This window comes from Helicoverpa zea, chromosome 12, assembly GCF_022581195.2.
Source record: "Helicoverpa zea isolate HzStark_Cry1AcR chromosome 12, ilHelZeax1.1, whole genome shotgun sequence".
In the NCBI taxonomy this organism is placed as follows: Eukaryota; Metazoa; Arthropoda; class Insecta; order Lepidoptera; family Noctuidae; genus Helicoverpa; species Helicoverpa zea.
The window spans coordinates 2,579,223-2,601,254 of NC_061463.1; the positions used below are offsets into that span (position 1 = coordinate 2,579,223).

General features: G+C 34.3%; 1 protein-coding gene across 5 annotated transcripts in view; it reads right to left on the bottom strand.

Moving 5' to 3' along the window:
- LOC124635038 (neuropeptide Y receptor type 2-like) overlaps positions 1–21,763 on the bottom strand; it is a 44,780-nt gene extending 23,017 nt beyond the window's left edge. For 3 of the 5 annotated variants that reach the window (XM_047170800.1, XM_047170796.1, XM_047170799.1), the window contains exons 1-2: positions 21,626–21,763; positions 20,449–20,559 (exon numbers count right to left, since the gene is read on the bottom strand). The gene's annotated coding sequence lies outside the window, so the exon portion shown is untranslated. Of the gene's footprint in view, positions 1–3,753; positions 3,927–20,448; positions 20,560–21,625 lie in introns of those variants that run through there. The other 2 variants (XM_047170798.1, XM_047170797.1) reach the window with 2 other exon arrangements.
- Positions 21,764–22,032: the final 269 nt, after the last annotated feature.

Here is a 22,032-nt window from a genome sequence, read left to right on the forward strand (position 1 = left end):
AATACTGTAATCAATCATTTTGATTTAAATGTCGATATTTACACTAAATAGGTAGGAAAATTATAAGCTGTCTATCGATCCATCCGTCAAATATTTATTTAAAATTCTATAAATCTATCGTTAAGAATGCATTAGTAAATAATGGCTCCTAATTTATAGTTGAATGTTCTTTAGGTTTGATGATAAATACCTTTAAGTTGTCAGTTAAACACAGTTCAAAAAAGCACAACAAATAGGTGCCTATAAATCGTAGGTGCCTATTTGCCTCATCAAAAAGCCTAAAATGATATACATAAATATTTATACTACGTTCAAAAGAAAGGTTTGACATTCATTGTCATACCCTAGTAATAAATCAGACATTCTAGTCACGAAAAAATATAAAAAAACCCCATGAAAATATCGAGCAAATGTATGGAAATTTCTTTTCAGCACCCATCTTTAATGGATGGATGCGAATCACGGAGTAACGAAAGATAAGCGGAGATCCCATAATGTAGGTAGGTCAGGCACCCTCTTCTAGGTCAAATACATACAGTGGGCAAGACTAAAACGATCAGTTACGAGTGAACTAACGAGGCGTTCGGGTTCTTTGAGACATCTGTCAGAGATTTTTGGTATTACTAAAAATATCGGGTGCAAAGAAGGCGTATAAGGGCGAAGACAGTAACGTTCTTTGTGTTACTGTCTTCGCCCTTATACGCCTTTATTCATTTTGGCGCGCTACTTTCTTAGGAGATTTTCCGTTATGGCACCTCCGCTCGTCATCTTGTTCTCCATGTTGAGAATGAAGAGTGACATAAAAACTCAAGTGCTGGTTAAATACGGAAGGGTGGACGAAAGTGTTGAATGGTAAATGTGATACTGAATTGTATATTTTTGACTGCTTTTGAATTGTAATTCATTTTGCTTGTTTGAATGACAAAAATATAACTGCAGCGTTTAATAATGTCTTAAATGCTGGTTTAACTACTATTTAATGCAGTCAATTGTACACATTTACCAATAAAAGAAATTTTATACAACTGAGTGCAAACTATTAAAATTGCATTTTTTTTGCACACGATACAAAAGAGTATTTAACCGCTTCCCATACATTCACATGTAGTAACAAGCAACCCATAGTAATTTGTTTGACTCTGGTCATTGTCATCTGTCGCTTACAACTGAAGATCAATCTAACATGCCTACAGAAATAATCCAGCTTGGTGAGAGATTATATCATTATGTGAAAAGGGCTTTCTGAACTAGTACTGCTTAAATTAAAAAAAATGAAAATTTTCTAAAGATGGGTCATAAGTGTCATTGGTGGATAGTACAATTTCCGAAAACAATATAGATAGGTAGAACAAAGACACGGTGTCGTACAATTAAAACTAATAAATTGGTGCTCACTTTGCACGTGACATTCATCCCGCTTCCAGTAGTTATTCAATGTTCGTTCATTAGAGTTGTAAGTTACTGCAACTTGTGTTTGTTCTTCATTGATATACTCTGTTTTAATTGGGAAGTAATATTATTAAACTAGTGGAAACTACTTCGCGCACTTGGATAAAAAATTGCTTATAGATTGCCAAGATAAATGGACTGAATACTGGAAGAATTTTTCAATATAAGTCAAGTATCTAGCTAGATAAAAAAATGCTTTTCGCTCTGCACGATACATGGGCTGAATACTAAAATATTTTTTGAATCGGTCAAGTAAATAGTTCGTAAGATTAGTGTGTTCAAATGAACAAAATTTTCAGCTTTATAGAATTAGAGTAGATTGGATAGGATAAGCAGTAGCTAGGTAGGTACTAGATAATTGGGCCCTGTTGGCTGAAAGCTATACCTAACACTGAAATTGCGTGAAATTACAGTGAATGGTTTTAGTACTAGACGCATTTCGTCGTCTAGTGTTGTCATCTATGTACCTATGTTAGCTTATAGCGTTAAAAATGATTTAAAAGAAGGGTTTATTAAGTTGACAAAAAAAAAGATAATTTTTAACAAATTGTTTGGTGTCATAATTGGCGATAAATTGAGCAGTGACGATATACGCCATTATCGGAAAATATTTCAAGCTTATCGTATTAAGACACCAAATAAAAGAGTTCCATAAAACTACTGGCTTTTCGTAGAATTTTCTCAATAGAGCTCTTTAAGTTAGCAAGAGACCATTCAAAAAGTAATTATCGACGTACTTGAGAGCTTACTAGGTTTTTTAGAAAAATAAAGTGTCATTCTAGCTTGTATGTTTTTGTTTTGTTTATATCTTATCTGTAGTAAGCTACATAATACTAAAAAGGTACTTAGAATTATGATTATGAATGTCATAAACTCTTCGACTGCAATGCGATTTTTTTATACCAAACGTTGATTTGAAAGTGATAATTACTAAAAACTATAACGAAAATGTAAAAGATTTAATTAGGCATGTAGCTAAATTCATACATTGTCTATTATTTTTGAAAATCGATATTTTTTTCTAAAAATCAGCTTTGTGTTAATCTTCCTTTTATGTAGAACTAGTTTCCATGGTAACCACTTTACGCACACGGATAAAAGGAAGCCTGTAGTCTCCTTCCATAAATGGGCTATCTAACACATAAAGGACTTTTCAAATTGGTCCCGTAGTTCCTGAGATTAGCGCATTCAAGCAAACAAACTTACTTTTGCTTCAGCGCGCTAATATTAAAAACTTCTGGTTCGATTTGAAATTCTTTTCAGTGCCAAATTCCAGGCTGACAATCTTGTCAAGCACATATCTATTCACCAAGAAATCTCTCTTAGTAGGAATCCATCTTATATTCGGGAACACTCCAAACCATTTATCATGCTATTGTGCTCTTAACCAGGCTTCATATATCAAGACTTAGAAATAGGCCAAGGAAATAAGGGCACACTTCCCTATTTCATCTATTTTAAAAAGATTAACTTATGTTTTATAGTTCGGCCATTCAGAGAATGCGTTCCTGACACGTCGCGATTGAACTGACGACGTAATAACATTCATTGATTATTGATATAATAATGTTGTTTTAATGCTCCTCAATTGTTAAAACGGTAAACAACCAGCAAAAATATTTTTATCGTAACTGCAACGCCATTGCAAAGTTACGTCGTCAGTTCAATCGCGACGTGTCAGGAACGCATTCTCTGAATGGCCGAACTATAGAATGAAAAAGAACAGTCAAGTAATTGTAGGTGAACAGTAGGTAAAGTCAAGTAAAAAAAAACTTTTTCAAAAAAATAGTAAAGCGACTTCAATGATTACTATAACTTCAATTTTCCTAAATCTGACAAATACTATTCTGGAAATCAGATTTAAATCGGTTCGGTCATATGTGAGGTAATCGCGAACAAACATACATACAGGTGAGCATACAAACACAGGTGAAACATACAAACTGAGAACCATATTTTCTGAAATCGGTTAAAAATAGAACACGTACTGAAAAATGTTATGACATTTCTTTTCATAAAACACAATAGTCCCAAGACAGTCCAATTTGGGCTACATTTTACGAGCACCTAATTTAAGATAATCTCCTATGATGCATGAAGTTGGGGACACAACAATACTTTAATATTATATAACTTACCTAAATAAATGGAAGGAAATAATTGGATATTAAGGATCAGATATGTTTTTACGGAATTACAGAGTTTCGTTTCTGTTATAAATAAAAATAACATTTTTAAATCTCGATAGTTAAAGAGAATCAATAATCAAAATAATTACTTATCAAACATTATCAATAGTCATACCTGGGAAAATTATCCTCTGTCAGTTCCAATAAATCCGAAAAATTCTCACACAAAGTAATTAAATCACAGAATCACTTTCCATCAAAACAATTTGCACTCAAATGTCACATACATAAGGTTGACTATCGTAAAGCACTTGGTACAATATACTACAGCACTATATATTTTAAAGTATGTAACTATTTCACGACTCGCTAGCTACTGAACTAAGTTATCATGATTATCATAATAATATTATATCTCGGTTTTATAAGAAGAACTGATACTATATAGGGATTAGATCTAAGGCGAAGTTCACATGTACTTGTCTACGTGAAAATGTGACGTAGTAGGTATCTATATTTTATGAAATAGCTATTATAAAAGGATTATTTCTCGAATTTTGTACACAAAGATAAATTGAAATAATTAGAAGTATAAGGAAAACAAAATTATTGAATCTAAAGCTACATTACCTATTGGATCTCACTAATTGTAATTTTTAGTCGTACAAAGCCCTCTAAAATATTGCACATTTTCGTATGTTGTAAACTAGAAGTTTTTTAAGCATTATTTAAACATCAATAAGGAGATAAAAATAACAGAAACTCTACCACAAATTATACCAGTAAACCTTTATTTCATTGCGACATAAAATTTTACTGAGTTTACCACATTATGAATGTGATTTTCATAGCAGTATGCGAGTACCGGACATCTGTCAAAGTTCATGAAAATTGGGTTTTTCGTCGAGAAGTACATACTGGCTATTTCAACTGCCAAACGTATGATATACGACACTGGGTATTTCAGTGCAAAATGATTTTTCCAACTTTCCTCGCAAATACTCTTTCAACTTTCTTAATTAACTTGTTTAGCAGAGTATTATTTCTAAAGTCAAGATATCTTTTGTTTCGAACTAGCTTCCACCCGCGGCTTCGCCCGTTTTTCTGTTGATAAAAAGTATCCTATATGTTAATCCAGGGTATCACCAATTTACATACCAAATTTCAACCAAATTGGTCCAGCCGTTTTTCCGGGAATCTATATAAATAAAAATGAATTGTTGTTCGTTAGTTTGATTAAAACTTGAGAACGGCTGGGCCAATTGAGCTGATTTTGGTTTTAAAATGTTTGTCGTAGTCCAGGGTAGGTCTAAACGGTGACACAATAAGGAAAAAATAAAAAGTATTGTGTCGTGTGTTGGTGATTAATGCTCAATCCTTCTCCATGTGAGAGGAGGCCTGTGCCCAGCAGTGGGACGATAAAAAAGGCTGTAACAGGTGTCTTGTGTTTGTGACTTACTAAATATGCCTCCAATAATTAGGCGGTACGAAGTTCGCCGGGTCAGCTAGTAACAAATATACGTCCTATATTCTCAGAAACTTTCACAATTATAACATTAGCAGGATAGACCTATAAGGGCTCTTACGAAACGTCAAGCTACTTGGAATTATGATCTCAAAAATTGCATAAAAAAAAATAAAGTACAGTCGGGGCCACGCCTTAACCACACCGCCATCACGTTTTCGCAATATGAACGCCCCTTAACGTCTAACTCTATAGATTTTTGCATTTCGCTAGCCACTGCCAATAAAACGGTCATAAAACGCGATAATAGAACGATAATGACATATGTTGGTTATAATACGTCATAATGTTATGTCATATGTTTTATGAGCTGTATTAACGTAGAGCGTAATCTATGCCGTTCCGTACGTCTTTAGGTTAAGCGGTCATAATTTGTCCGGAGATTACTACTAGGAAACTATCTACCTAGGTAGAAGAGTCTTTTGTATTTTTAGCATGATTGTGCCATTCGGAATTATAAACATGGTGACTTTACAATTTTGTAATATTTTAATTGTCGGATGAATTTCGATCCTCATGCGAAAGCTGAAATGCTCAATATCTATTATTATCAACAGGTTTTATATACAGCAAAAACTACTTACTTCACTTATTTCCACATGAAGTGAAAGTACCTACTTCATATTCTGTTTAAAATGCAATCTGTTAAATTAACTGACTGTACCTCTCAACTTTTTACAAAATGAGTCTATCATTACTCAAATCACATCCAAAACCTGTGTAAAATACAGGAAGGGTTGCCTAAACAAACTCGCGGGGTAGTTGCAGAAGTTTATTTAGCGCATTACTCATGCCTCACGCACATCCGATGTAGTACGTTGCGATTACGGAGAACAAAATGGCTAGCGGAGGTGCCATAACTCACTGGGGTTGCGGGATTGTTCGAAAGAGCTATCGCGGCCCTAGTACATATAAAGGGCTTAAGAAGGAACATCGTGGGTTTTAGTCAGTAAGAGTCTGGCATTCCCTTACTCTGCAAACCCATAGCGGGGTCATTTGATGATTTTTCATAAAGAAAAGTTGTTTGGACCCGACCAGAAAAATCGTTGTCTCAAAGAACCCGAACGCCTCATAACAGGTCGTTTCCGCACAGAAGACGGTGCCTCATCACCTGCATTATGGCATCTCCACTCATTTTTCCTTACTCCGAGACTGGGATTGTCTCTTGTCACGTTAAACTGACTTCCACTGAAAGGGGGAAGTTTAATGGCAATGGCAACACCAAACAAGTGTCACGTGGAAATTGAACGAGTTCCTATTTGTTTTTGGGAAATTATTATGTCTGTGCTTTTGAGAGTGGTACAATCGTAATGATTTATTTGTTTTGTGTTAAAATCTGATACATGAAACACTTTTGGAGCACTTCTATATATATTTTTCTGTGTAGGTACATACGCTGTATTTTAGTAGGTGGATGAACCTATTTATGACCCAAAAAAATCAGAAGTCAAGAAATATCATGTTTTTTTTTTATTTTTTTTTTTTTATAAAAGTTTGTAGGTATGGGATACATTTTCAAAGAATTGCATTGATCAAAATCTTATATAATTTCGGGAAATTCCAACGACAAATTGTGTTAGTGATGTTAACATTTAGTCAATATTGACTATGATCATGATGCGAACGTGATCTGTTGACTAACCGCCAATCAATTACTTGTGAGGTATTAATTAACACTAAATATTATCCTAGTACGTATTTAGTACGTTTCCGCGTTAATGGCTATTGTTTACCTATTATTAGAGGTTGGATAATATCCCCTTAGGTTGAATTTTGGTTACGAGAATTCATCTCTATGCATAATGACGATTTGTAGACACGTTAGAACAGTATAATGTTAGCCTACGCGTAGATGCAACTGTATCATTGTTCATTCTCATAGACCGTTGTTCATATTTCAGTCTAAAAACGTCTACTGCTGGACAAAGGCTCAAGTTTCGCCAGTTGATTTGATCTTCAGCAACCCACATCCACCTGCTTCCCGGCGATCTTGGCTAGATCGTCCTTCCATCTAGAGGGGATAATAGACCGATGCACATAGGGGTATTTTGCACTTTTAGCCGGGCGAAACTAGTAAAAACAAACTTTCACATAAAAGAAAATAATTCTACTTGTTAGCCAGCCAGGTAACTACTGAACGAAATCTGAGCTTTTTTGGACTTTTTGCTACTTTCGACAAAACTTAGACTTTTCTGCTGGTGTTAGCTAAAAACCATTAACCATTATTTTCAAGCAAAGTAGCAAAAAGTAGCACCCAATGTGTGTAATATCTATCACCTGACAGATTTTGTAATATGTTACAATAGAAATCGTTACCCGGAAACACTCGGAAGGATAACTTTAATCCCTGAGAATAGTAGAATTCATACAAAAAAACGTTTAAAAATGTTGAACTTCAAAAATTGATTTTGAGTCTTAAAAATACACGTAAACATTTGTAAATCATAACAAATAAAACTGTTCTTACCTGTATTATGATAATCCATAGTAGTTTTGGTTATCTAACTCGCAATAAAAAAACTCTGAGGTATCAAACACGGCACGTTTTTAATGTAGCCAGTAACTGACGTGAGTGCATGTGACAACGATCAAGTTCTGACAGATTTGTGGGTAGCTGGCGTGTGGGTAGGAGTCCAAAAAAGCTCAGATTTCGTTCAGTAGTTACCTGGCTGGCTAACAAGTAGAATTTTTTTCTTTTATGTGAAAGTTTGTTTTTACTAGTTTCGCCCGGCTAAAAGTGCAAAATACCCCTATGTGCGATGGGACGAATCTCTTAGCTTAGGGAAGTAGTTAGATATTCTTTAATAATAAGGATTTAAAGGTTTTCATCTACTACCTAGTTCACTATCTAGTTCATTTAAATAATATGTATGTACGAGTTCTAAATAATTCATACTAAATATGTTTAATATACAAATATACGCTATGTAAAAATAATCTTTACCGTCATTATAATGTAAATTCGTTCAAATTCGCGGTAACTGTCAACATACGTATGTACATATGACGTGGTTATTATTTTGTTTATTTATATATTTGATCATGTGTAAATTGAACTACTATGTAGGATTACCTAACTGGATTTACATTTTATTTTGTGGTCAGTCATATAATAAATGTTTGCATGTTTGACACGGTTTTAAGGTTTGACAAGTTTCTGAACACAACTTCGGTTAAAATTTTTTATCTGGGTTCGATTTAAAGGACACGGAATAAATGGTGGCACTAACATTTACTTCCTACTTATATTTGTCACCTCTCTCTTAGACAATCTTTCTATCTTTTCTTTGGTCTCCCCCTCCATCCATCCACGTTCATTTTCAAACTCTTTTTTGCATGTGTTACATTCGTCCTCATCCATGCTTATTTTGTGACAACCGCTTGCCTTCCATTATTTTAGTAACTGATGCTACTTCCAGACTTTATAGTAGAATCAAAAGAAAATAATTAATAAAAGATATCAAATGGAAATGAAATATCTTTTTGTTTTTGTTACTTGATAGCAAAAACTATTTGAAGCTATACAATTTTTATGTTTCGATATGAAAACGGACAGTTCGTAATTGTACTTACGCTTGGATGATTCACGTGTATTTTATTATGGATGAATATAATTTATTTTATAGGTTGTTATTTTTAGGAGACTGTTCCGAGTACACGCGTCCCGGTTGAGCTACTTCCCGAATCAGGTAAGTAAGAAAGTACGTATTATTCGAGTCTAATGTCCATTACATCGTGCTAAAGTTCCTTTTAGTTACAGGTTTTTTCATCTATTGTAAATTATTTTCACTTAATTTAGATAAAAAAAAAAATAATCAGTATAGTAGACAACAAACAAATGTGTGTGCCCTTTGTCACTGGATCCTATGATCCCACTTTTTGATAAAACAATCACAACACATACGTTTTACGAGGTCATGAAAACAGCGTTGATAAATCGCAATCACAATAACCACGTGAATGAGATAGCCCATAGATTTCCATAAAAAATATACGCCCATACAGCGTAGGTATCAAGTTTCGGTAAACCATGGAGAACAAAATGACTTGTGGAGATGTCATAACGCAAAATCTTTTAAGAAAGTTGCGCGCCAAAATGCGGGTGTTCAGGAGTTGAGGAACGTTACTATCTTCACTCTTAAAAGGCTGGAACTTGCCCATTTATGTAATACCATGAATCATACACATATGTCTCTAAGAACCCGTAACTGATGGTTAAGGTCATGTTCACTGTTAGTATATTACCTAGAAGAAGGCGTCTGACCTACCTGCATTATGGCACCTCCGCTCATCTTTCCTTACTGTGTGCGGTAAACCAATGTTTTGTGACGTAATAATGTACGCCATATTGCTGACGTCAGTTTTTATTAATGAGCTTGTTGATTCGCAATTAGAGATAAATCGCGGTTGTTTGAATTTGAAATCTTTATCCGTTTTGTGCGTAAAAATACAAGTTGGTAACATACTATCCGAAATTGACTGAAATCATATTCCTGCCTGCACGTATTCATAAATATGTAACTCTTTATTTTACTGTCTGAAGTACCTAATACTTATAATACTTGGCGTTTATTGTGCTATGTAATATTTTTTTTATGTCTAAAATGTAAAACAAATGGAGTAATGAAACTAAATTCTTTCACATTTTCATCATCATCCTCCGAGCCTTTTTCCCAAACTATGTTGGGGTCGGCTTCCAGTCTAACCGGATTCAGCTGAGTACCAGTGCTTTACAAGAAGCGACTGCCTATCTGACCCCCTCAACCCAGTTACCCGGGCAACCCGATACCCCTTGGTTAGACTGGTGTCAGACTTACTGGCTTCTGACTACCCGTAACGACTGCCAAGGATGTTCAATGACAGCCGGGACCTACAGTTTAACGTGCCATCCGAAAAGATATACTTAGGAAGTACCCCAAGTAACAAAAGCTTCTATAACCAAGGCGTTTTGTCACCAATCAGTGTTATAGTAGGCCTGTAATGGTAACCATTATGACTGTCTGTACTATAAAGGTTTTTAACAAAGCGTTTTGATTCTATAAGATAAAGAGCATTTAAGTTCTATAATTAAGCTCTTAGAACGCTTACAGGACCATACAAAAGAATCGTTAAAGTTTTGCACTATAATAGATATGTATAAAGTGATTATGGTACTATTTAGTACTATTAAAGACCTTACCGACCCTTTCATGTATCTATTTTGCACTAATAATGCGTCAAAATTTTTTTTATAGTACTAGTTTTGTAGTAGTATCCAAAACATAATTACAGGATTAATCTGCACTATGAAAGCACCTTACACAACTATTATGAAACCTTTTAGCTTTTTAAAAGCTCCCTCATTATTACTACGGGGCTAGTTCTGTAAAAGTCATGAAAACCCTTCTATAGACATAACCATTCTAAATAGCACTATTAGTGAGTCTGTGTTACTCATACGACACTAAAGCGTGACATAAAAGGATTAAAATGAATAATTAATGGTCTAATTACATCTATACCAGCTTTTCAGAATCAATTATATGACTAGTATTTCATAAATGGTGACACACTGTCGACACTGTAGCACATGGTTCTGTACAAAATATTTGTTTTGTACCACAACAGGGCTGTAGCAATAATGTTTCTTTTTGTCTAGCCAGGAATAAGGATGAAGAATATAAGAGGGAGAGCACCTCATAATATAATAGCATTCTTAAACAGAAAGTTAATTAAATGTGAAATTGTCTGCATAACTTACGATTCTATGATGTATTTTGTCCCATTATGATAAGGAAAACTAGTTCCGAGTTTAAAAAAAAGACTTAATGTTTCTTATTTGTGTATTAATTATAAACATGATCTATGGCTAGATGTATTTGAATGTATGTATATTCTAAACCTAGAAAAAATAGGGGCACTTACGGTCGACATCACAATAAGTAATATTAAAATAAAACATAACAATTATAGAAAAAAAACACTTCGGCGGGCATAATCTCGACTTCTTGAGAATAACTATCAACAAAAAGATGCATACGCTAATACCACAATTATTGTGACATTAGCGTATGCATCTTTTTATTTAACAACATAATTATCACATCTTTTTTATAAATCAAAAATTAAACATTAAAATCTGTACTCCAATAAAGTCAAATCTACTGAGGAATCTTACAAGATTCCTGTTGATTTTGATGTTCAAATCAAAATCAAAAATTATATCTGCTCAGGAAACAATCCACGTCCATTATATATGCCATCGTTAATTTTAGTATGTTACGACGCAGGCAAAGCACTGAAACAAACGCAATCGTACAATTACTTCCAGCATTATGACAAAAAAAGGTTTATTTTATATTTGGACAACGAACCCTATTTCGTTTTCGGTAACAATATGGCTGCTGTTTTCGGCCATGATAGCACATTAGCAGCACGGCTGAAACCAATGTGTACTATAGCAGCCATATTCGGGACCAGTCCTTATTTTATTAATTTTAATTTAATTAAAACACGTAAATTATAATGGCGCATTGTCAAATTTGAAATCAGCATAATGATTTTATCGATACAATAATTTTCGCAAGAGCAAGTTATGGGAGAGTAAGACCATATCGGTCCATGCATGTTTTATAGTATGTTATGTTAAGCAACAATGGCAAACGACATAAAGCATAACTTACCGATATATTTTGTTTTCTTGAAGAACACTCACGATTCACGATCACAACACAAACAAAATGGTCACCAGTGTGATAAAAAAGATAACTGGAATCGTTTACGGTGCAAAATAGCACTATAAACATGTTTTGGTTACTTTTATAGTGCACTTTTAGTTATATAAACGTTGCAGACAACACCATTTCAGTACTAAAGAGCGTTTCTTGATACTTTTACATTTCAACTAAAGAGCTGACTTATCACCGTGAGAGCCTTTATGTAGTGTCTATAGAATAAATCCGTGATAATACTAGGGCCTAATTGGGGTTTTGTAAATGTTTACAACACCATTATAGTACTAACATGAACACTAATTAGCACGCTCCAAAACGTTCTCAGGACCTTTATAGTATCAAATTTTGTTTCTTGGGACATACAAACTTAGAAAAGTTGCATTGGTACTTGCCTGACCTGGAATCGAACCCGCGCCCTCATACTCGAGAGGTTGGTTCTTTGCCCACTAGGCCACCACGACTTCATTCACATTTTCATAAAACGAGAAAATGATTTTGAATACCCAGTATGTTTCACTTACATTATTTAGTACCTAGATATTAATAAAATACCTGAACCATAACATTGTAAATAATTTCACTAAAACTAAGCAAATCGGATTGAAATATAAACTAAATTATTTTTTTTACTAAAAGACTTCGCTAGACTTACAAAATTCAACGACCCATTACTTATAAACTATTCAATAAAATCAATTCAAAAAATTCTAACAACAAATTAATAAAGTTTTCAAATAATATTTACTTTTATTCGCATAAAATTTAATTTATTATATAGGTACGTTGATTTCATGCAATAAATCATGAACTATCCAAACACATAGCACAAACTAATGAATCATTTGAATGTTTACTAAAATCGTAATTTAATTCAATTGATAGCATCGTAAATAAAAATAGCAATGAAGTGAAGAAAACTATAAATATTTTCAGACGAAGGAATTTGAGAGAACTCTATTGTGGAAGTTTTACTGAATACACTAATCTTTATTTAATAAACTCAATACATTTTAATTTGTTTCTGTTCATTCTGAACTTTAATTATCGCTAGTCTAATTAATAAATCCACTTAATCGTTTGAAAGCCCCAAAAAAATTAAAGGATTTTAATCTCGTACCAATTGTTCAAAAAGGGAGGTGCTTCCGTTACAGGTTATTTTCAAATCTTTTGTTGGAAAAGTGGTAATTTTCCTATAAAATGCTTGAAGTAAGGCGCAATTTGTAACAGGTACCTTTAATGAATTTGTGTATTTGCAGGCTGAGAATAAAATAAAATAATTTTAATTTTGCTTTATGAAAATAAACTGCGAGGAAGAAGTTACTTATAATTAAATTGTAATACAGGCAGACATTATGTAGATAGAGATCTGTTGAGTCGTCCCACTCGCTTCAACCGCGTCCACGACAAGTGGGGGCGACTGTGACGTCGTGGCACAACAGCTCGCCGCGTATGCGCCGAGACCAGAGGTCAAATCTTGCTTATGCGCACCGGCCGCGCCCACGCGTTCTTTAATTCTTATAAACTTTAATTTCTTATGTACTTAATTGTTGTACTTTAAAGTCATTATACGTATTTACATGTTATACAGTCCACTAGTATTATTTACTCCACCTGCTGAGCTATCGTCGCAACAGATCTAAATTCGAAATCTATGTGTACATACAATTACTTATGTTAGTAGGTACTTCATTACCATCTGTATCTTTTACTAGGCAACAGACATTCACGTGCCGTGCCAAAATTTTATCACGTGCATAAATATTTTAACGCCCACGATTTTCATGACTGAAAAGAAAGTTTTCAGACATCTCCCAGCCTATATAAAGAGCCATCAGTGATTGTTATATTTTTGGTAATCAGCTATTTATGTGAAAATATTAGAAGTATTTTTCCAATGAGGGTTTTCTAAAATGGCGTCTACCAGGTGGCAGCACCGAGTCGTCAGGTCCAGGTAACTGTCAAAGTGCTTATCTTTACTATGAATAGTGAACGATTTTAGTGTTTTTTTTTATTTTATAATTAAAGCACTGCATTATTGTTTTACTATTGAGGTTGAGTAAATAAAAAAAACTAAATCATATTGTGTTAACAAATTTTTCAACAAGCTTTTCCTTAGTACCAGTGACTTTTGCACCCTCTCTCTTAGCTCAATTTTTAGTTCGGAAACCTTATTCTGACCGTAGTCCATAATAAAATCAATAACACTTCCAACATAACAGAATTTCAATAAACAATAAGTTCGGACCCTACAATTCCATACTATTTGACAGCTGTTTGGACCTGACGCATACGAAGCGCCGCCTGGCGGCAGAAAAAGTATCGAAAACCCTCATTAAGTCACTTGTTAGATGACATAACAGAAAAATGTGGAATCCTGTTCTGAACCTTTGATAGCATCGTTACACTCCTATTGACATTCAGTAGTCATTGGTAATTATCGTTTAACACTATAATTCTGTGCAAAAAGAGTAGACAGACGTAAGTTGGTATTTTCAAGACAGTTGTCACATAGCCACAATCAAAGGTCAACTTAACCTAGGTTTAGCTTTATTGTAGTTAAATAAATCTAAACTCGGTTTATTGTGCGAAATAAAATGGGGGACAAAAATAATGGGACACAGATTTTGCGTGAAAACAAATCCTGTAAATGGGATCGTGGACTTTTATGCGTTGAATCCGATAGGATTTATGTCTTAAGCTCCCACCAGTGTGCTTTTGTGGTGGAAGATACAGTAAGACCAGTTATTTAAGAATATTGTAGTTGTCAGACTTCCTCCAGAATCTTTTTTTGATTACATTGCTTTAGAATCTTAGACAAAAACTAAGGGACTGTCTTATACTTCTGGGTAAGAATTCTCTGCCAGTTTGTGTAGTAATTTTAAAAGATTAAACCACTCAAACAGGCACCGCAATTTATTTTGAAAAGAAGTCTAAAATGTAAATAATTTTAACAGACGGCTGCTTAGGCACCAGACTGTACAATCACAACTCCTTTAGTAACTTAAACATCTGTTTGAAAGTTTAAAATAAACTAACTACTCAAAATCAGCCTTTTCTTTCGTCTACATTTTGATGCAAAACCTTCAATGAAAGGACGGCCCATAAAGTTTAACAACTTACAGTACAAGAAAAGGGAACAAATCTTAACGACATCCGACGGAATATTTTAACCGAATGACAGCTCCGATATAATCGTAACATGTGTTTTATAACGAAAAATAAAAAGTTTCATTTTTTTTGCAAGCCAGTGTAATGTACTGAAAAATATAAATGTATCCGCTGATTGATATGTTGGTTTAATAAATACTCAGTTGTCGATTTGTCAGTGTTTTAACCATTTATTTTTATATTTATTAACGCATTTGAATTATATTGTTTTTGGGCAGTTATGGCCAGATTCAACGGCCACTGATAAAGTCTTTCGTATCAGGAACTGATGTGACAGATAAACTATAACTTTTAGTTTCAAAGGTCTCGGATCTTCTAGACGAGATCTGGTTGAATATATCATAAGCAGCCTTTATGTGGCAGATAGCAATAACTATCAGAATCTTTATCAGTAAGATACCAGGCCTAAAAGTTCTATTTAAGCTATTATTATTCATCAATGTAAGCGAGAATTATTGAGTATGAAATTAATTATGAAAAAAACATGTCATACAAATACTAGCTTCCGCCCGCGGCTTTGGCTGTGTCTACTGCGTAATTCGTTGCGTGCACCCGAATAAAAAGAAGCTTTACTGACACTGAAAGAATTGAAAAGGATTATTTTTCCCTTCATTTCTCCTCTCCTTCCAAGTACCTTACAAGTAGCCTTGTGTTCCAGACGATGTGAACTCCCAACAAATTATTTATTTATAAGACTGAAACTCAAAGTTCTTCAAGGTCAAGACCTTCCTAGTTTTGACCTTGACTTCACGTAACCCCCACTTAATACATCAATTTGAATAAATACTTACACATTATGTATTGGGAACCGCGACATCGAGTCTTCGGTTTGAATGTGAAACTGTTGAACACATTTTTTTGTGAGTTTTACTAGTTTATATTGATTAGCGGCTTGCCGTTCTTGGTGGCTTAAAATTTCAATATTTAGGTAGGTTACAGATATTTTAAATGTCAAACTGATAATAAAATAATTGATAGTAATTGATCAGCTGACTAAAAGATAGAACAAACAACTTGAAAGTAACTTTGCCAGTATAGGATTTAGCAAGACGATAAGCAGCTTAAAAATACGTAAACAGTACTGAAATTCAAAATCAGAATAAAAAAATTTTGCCACCAAAAATACACGCAAAATCAAATTACTCAGTCATATCTGTCGTGCTTAAGGCCTCTGCCTCGAATTTTGCGGGCAGCGGGGCGGCAGCGGCGGCGGCGCGGGAGCGGGGTGGGCAACGGATACGTGTTCTCGAAACTAGCGGGCAGATCGCGCGGCACTATAGCAGTGTAGTGTTGTGTTCTGTTGTGTTTGCTGTTCCATATGGGTGTCCTCTCAAAGATGGCCGAAATAATTAGCTCTTGCACGTCCGAACACATTTTGATACGTCACAAAAAAAATGTATAACACTATGCCTACAATGCAGATGCCCAACGCGGGCGGTCACCGCTTGACTGGAGCGCACCGCTCGTTGCCTGCCGCCGCGCCGCTCCCGCGCCGCTGTATTCGAGGGCCGGTCCATATGAATATACGTGTAAGATCCTGCCGCTCCCGCGCCGCCGCCGCTGCCGCCCCGCTGCCCGCAAAATTCGAGGCAGAGGCCTAACCTTTGAAACATGCACGGCTTATAATAACAGAGGAAAATATACAATAACAAATTCTGCCGCCATCCGTCTCCCGACCCTCAAACATTTATAACGCCATAATGTCATAAATTGAAGAAAAAAACTGCGAATAACATCTCTCAGAGCGTTCGCGAGGAAATTATGAAACAATAAACCTGGACGTTGAATAACTCACGGGAGATTTTCTTCACAAAAGGAAATCCAACCTTATTTCCTTTGACACAAGGTTCGTTGTTAAATGGGAGAGTGGGTCTTATATTTCAGACAAAAGTAGGAAAGGCGGGCGACAAATTATTCTTCAGTGCCGTTTTATAAAAGCCCGAGGCCTACGTCTTGGACAAGGGTTAATTCGACCGGGCGATTAAAAATTAACCCGTTGCGCGCCGAGAGAATATTTAAAGGGAAATCTTTGTAATTAAACTAGTATAACCAGGTTTGGACGCTTTTAGAACAGCTGAAAGCGTCGAGAAATGTAACGAAACCACAGGCCTTTTAGTTACCCTAATTTCGGTTTGAGTCGTGCCTGAAACGAATTGTAGTAAAACCTTTCTAAACTTTCTGGTCGTAAATTGAAATGATCCTGTGGAGAAAATGTACGGCTGATCTCATTAACTACAGCGGCCATTAATTACGCAATTTATCCATGTAATAAAAGCCTATGTACTGCTATTTACTTCAACCTTACAAAGGTTTTATGAGAACACAAACACTATTAAAAAATAAAATCATTAATAAATGTATTGTTCAACGAAATTAACAAAAACCGGTAATGAGAACCTTTCTGAATTACCTGAAATAAGCTGAAAACTTACAAAAGATTTTGCCTTTTGTCCAAGATAATATAATTTTGGTTAAAAAGTTCGGGAGATACTACAGTTATCTGTCATGTTTTGCGAAGTAAGCCCCTTAGATGTAAACCGTCTTACCACAAAAACTTTTTAACGTCAGTTTAAGACTTGTCTAAAAAAATGTCAAATTATGACGTTGACATACGGTTCATTTTGCAGCCAAAATTTTATTAGACAAGTGTAAAACAGTGGTTAAAGTTTTTGTAGTAAGGCCATAGGAGATTAAACTGGGAGCCGTAAACTTAGTAATGATTTCACCATTAACGGCTCTTTGTGGAGTTAATAAAAGTATTTTATTATAATTATGTTGTTGTGCTTACAACTGAGGTAAAAATAGATGACATTTATTCGTGAAGAAGAAAACACTTGATAGGTTTCGTTTTGACTAGAGCAATGCTTGGCGCGGTCGGTCCATTGATGGGTGACCATCTTGTCACCGTGTAACGAGTTCTTCCGTGTTTTGGAGAGCACAATAAACTCTAGGTTTCGCGGCTGTCTTCTTTGGCCATCGGGTAGTCAGGAGCCAGTAAGTCTGACAAACTAAGGCTAACTAAGGGGCATTGGGTTGCCCGGGTTGAGGGGGTCGGATAGGCAATCGCAATCGCTCCTTGTAAAAACACTGGTACCCATCTGCATCTGGTTAGGCTTGAAGCCCACCCCAGAATAGTTTGGAAAAGGCTAGGCAGACGATTGCGATGTTTCTAGCGATGTTATTCGGAATTCGAAATATTTCCGATTTGAAAAGCATTCCGAAAATAAATATAGGTCATGGTTTACATGTTTGCCAAAGGTTGACCACAAATAAGGTTAGATACGATCAGATTTGCTGTTTTATGGAGCATAAATTTTAATATCGATTTACTAATATCATATCCATGCTTTAACCAATTTTCGTTCTAAAATACCGAACGTATTTTTGTGATAGTAGGTAATCCAAATTATTAATGATAATTTAAACTTTGACAGCAAAATATTTTTTCAACTTTAATTTTAAAGATAACTGGCAAGTTTTTGTCAGAATAAAAATATAATTTACTGTATTCGGAAAACAAATATTATACAACTACTTTTTTAAATAATGTGTTCAAATTAAATGTTCAAAGAAAGGAATATCAAATTCAAATAACGAACCTTTATATTGAGGTATTTGCTAATAAAATTATATTTTCGTATTTAAATATTTTTTAATTCCAGGAATATAGTGGCAATATGAATAATCCTGTCCTATTTCGGAAATATGAACTAACTGTTGAATGCGAGTGATTACTGACGTAACTTACGTTTAATTTTATGCGAATATATTATCCCTTTGCACGACTAAAGTGAGATGAGTAAGTTATATTGTTCTTAGTTGGGTAGAATATGAAGTTATTTAGTAGGAAATATAATTAAAACCAACCAGTTCTCCTTCGTTCTATAACCATATAACAAAAAAAAAATATGAGTCTATGAAATACTGGCACATTCTAAAAATAAAATGTAGCACGCAACCACAGACGCAGATGTGTTTGAATAAAGAATAAAAAATTACATTCAGTTCATGTTTCTATTCATTTCAAAACTGGTAATTTCAACAGTGTTCAAAAAAGTACAAAAAGCAGTGAACCTCTTTGAAAGCGAAGCTATAAAAATACATCACTCTTGGCATTCATTTTTCAAACTTTAGGGTTCTATTATTAGTCTGTGGTAAAGAATTTATTATTCAAATTCTTCCAGTACAAAGTCAAAGGATACGTTCAGAGCTTTATGGTATGCTGGTTTTATTGTGTTCCCTGTTTTTCATGATGACCTACCTAGTACTGCAAGTATTTACTAGTTATACCTAATGATATACAGCTGTACTCTAAAATAAATGAATTCTAACGTACTTAATTTGTTTTATAATTACGATGACAAAGCGTTTACAACGTTTTATATTTTTCTGCCAGTCAAATCTTTTGAGTCTGTATTATTCTGTCCATCCAAGTCATTCTTTGGAACATCTGTCAAACAAGTAAAAACTCTTTGCTGTATTCAAAATAAGAACCAACATCCGTTAGACTCGAAATTCAAATACGGTTATTTAATTTAAAGTAGCCTTGATGTTTCAATGCTGCTACATAAATAAGTTTGGTCATTCAGGAATTTGAAAAAGGAATAATAGAGAATAGAAATGAGGTAAGGTTATATTATAATGCCATTGGGAGGTTTATCTTCACCTACAGTAACACTGAACTAAAATGTTCTAGAATACCTCCCGTATCAAATGCATAAGCATGTACCAGCATAATTTTTACCCCAATGCATAATAATTAGCATCAATATCAAACATGGTGTACATCATACAGGTTGAATACATTTTCAGGTAATCTGTGTTTCTGGGAAATTTTATGAGGTTGTATAATATATTATTCAAAATTGGACATACATACTTTTATTCATTTAAAAAATCCTAATATGTTGATAAAAATATCATCTTCAAAGTGTAATGTTCTAAAATTGGTCAGCTGCTAATGAGATTTTTCAACCACAATTATGAAAAATGATGTTAACATATCAACACAAAGGCTTGTAATGTAAAACATCCTACGCAAACGAAGCCTTCCAGGTATTTTATGAAAAAAAAAAACGGCAATATTTACGTAAAATAAAGTTAAAAATATAACCAAAAATATTTTATCAAGCGGCTAAAATAACAAAATAAAATATTGGTCAAAAGATACGGCTGACCAAGAGGCCAAAAGCGTTCAGATTTTATATGTCATGTGTGGTGACCAGTCAATCAATTTTACTATTGTTGGGCAATGAAACGGACTGTAACGAACTCGAGTGGTATGAGTCATAAGATGTAGCGAGTTTGAGAAAAATTAGGGTGTAATGTGTGTGTAACTAGTTCAAGTTCAAGCAAAGGAACTAGCTAACCAGTGCCGAGTGAAATATTATATGAACCATTTGGTACCACTTTTGATCCTTCTATAACTCATATATGATTAATTGTGTGTCTCGGAAATTCTTACCCATTCTCTCATCTGAGGGCAATGTAGTGTCTCCACTAAGAGGAGCCAAGCAAAGCGTAAGGGCACTGCTTATTATTTCGATGAAGTAGAATCACGTGCTTTGGAACTTACCTGAAACAAGAAACGTTTTATTATTATTGGCACATATCATTATCTCAGTTCAACTACAGAAAACATACGTCTAGCATTTTTCCTAACAAAATACAAATAGATATAAGATAACCTTAAGATTTTTTAATTGATGAGGCCAACTAAGTGGCCTTATTTGCGAATACTACGAAAAAACCAATGCAATATGAACAATCGGCAAAGCATAAAAACGCTACCAAAAAGTCTCGCTACCTCTTATAACTTGAACCATTCAATACAGACCACAACCATTCACATACGACAGTCCTCCAATTTATATTCCTTTGTCGCCTCCTATATACTTTTATTATCAACACGGTATACAAATGTCACAGTTATACACTGTAAATTGTTCACACTTTATGTCTGTCTATTGTTAAAACGCCATCGCTTGGAAAACTTTATGGTTTTGTTCTAAATAAGGAGGAAGGAGTTATAGACTTGTTTGTTTATGGAAATAAAGGATAAAGATAAACCTTCTTTGTAAGTTAATTGACTGCTTTAACCTTTGGTTTTTAGACAGATATATTCTTTTTTATATATGTAACTACACCAATTAACAGTTTAGGTGACACAATGGGCGGTCTTACAGCCAAAAGCGATCTCTTACAGACAATATTTGGATGGATTGAGAGAAATATGAAATAACCACATAGTCTATGACTTTTTCTATTTTATGGTTTTTAATTTTCTCTTTTCATGACTTTATTCAAGTTCAAGTGAAAAGGAATTTGCTCTCAAGTGTCAGATTTAGTATTTTGTATAAACTTTATAAACGTAGTATTTTTTTATGTTGGCAATAATTCAAGTTTTATTGTTTGGTCTAGACTTACGAATAGTTGGTCTAGACATAATTTCTTTATTTTTAGAGTATTTTATAAATTACTTAGTATATCCGTTCTGTATCAGCTATTTTCTCATTTTACCAGTAGGATAGTATGTAATTAAATTATTGCGTGAATCAATGTATCATCAATCAACTGATGACCGATTGGACTCTAAGGACTTGATAATGACTTAATTCTGAATTATATCAATGTATACTTACTATTCCCCGCGGTCCAATCGCATCCCGAGAGTGTATTTAACGCTTATATTAGCATCACTTGTAAGAAAATCTTGGAATCTTAATTTGTCCCACTTTTCGGTCTTCGATTAGGATGAAATTTTGCACACGCTCTGAGTTCTGATGACAATAAAGACCAGCTATGAAACGTCATTACAAATCCAATATGGCGGAGTGGTTGTTTCGGATTTTGTAATTTTTTGTGCTTGATAAAAGCATGTGTTTTAGTTTTTTTTTATGAATCTCAATATCAGTTTTAGTAAATATGTAAACAAATACAATATGTACTCACAACACCGACTGTACTAAAGTACCAGATTTATCCCTGTAAAGGAGTCAAAATACCAGTGTAGGTGTACATGAACCCTCTTTTGTTGTTTGGTTTGTTT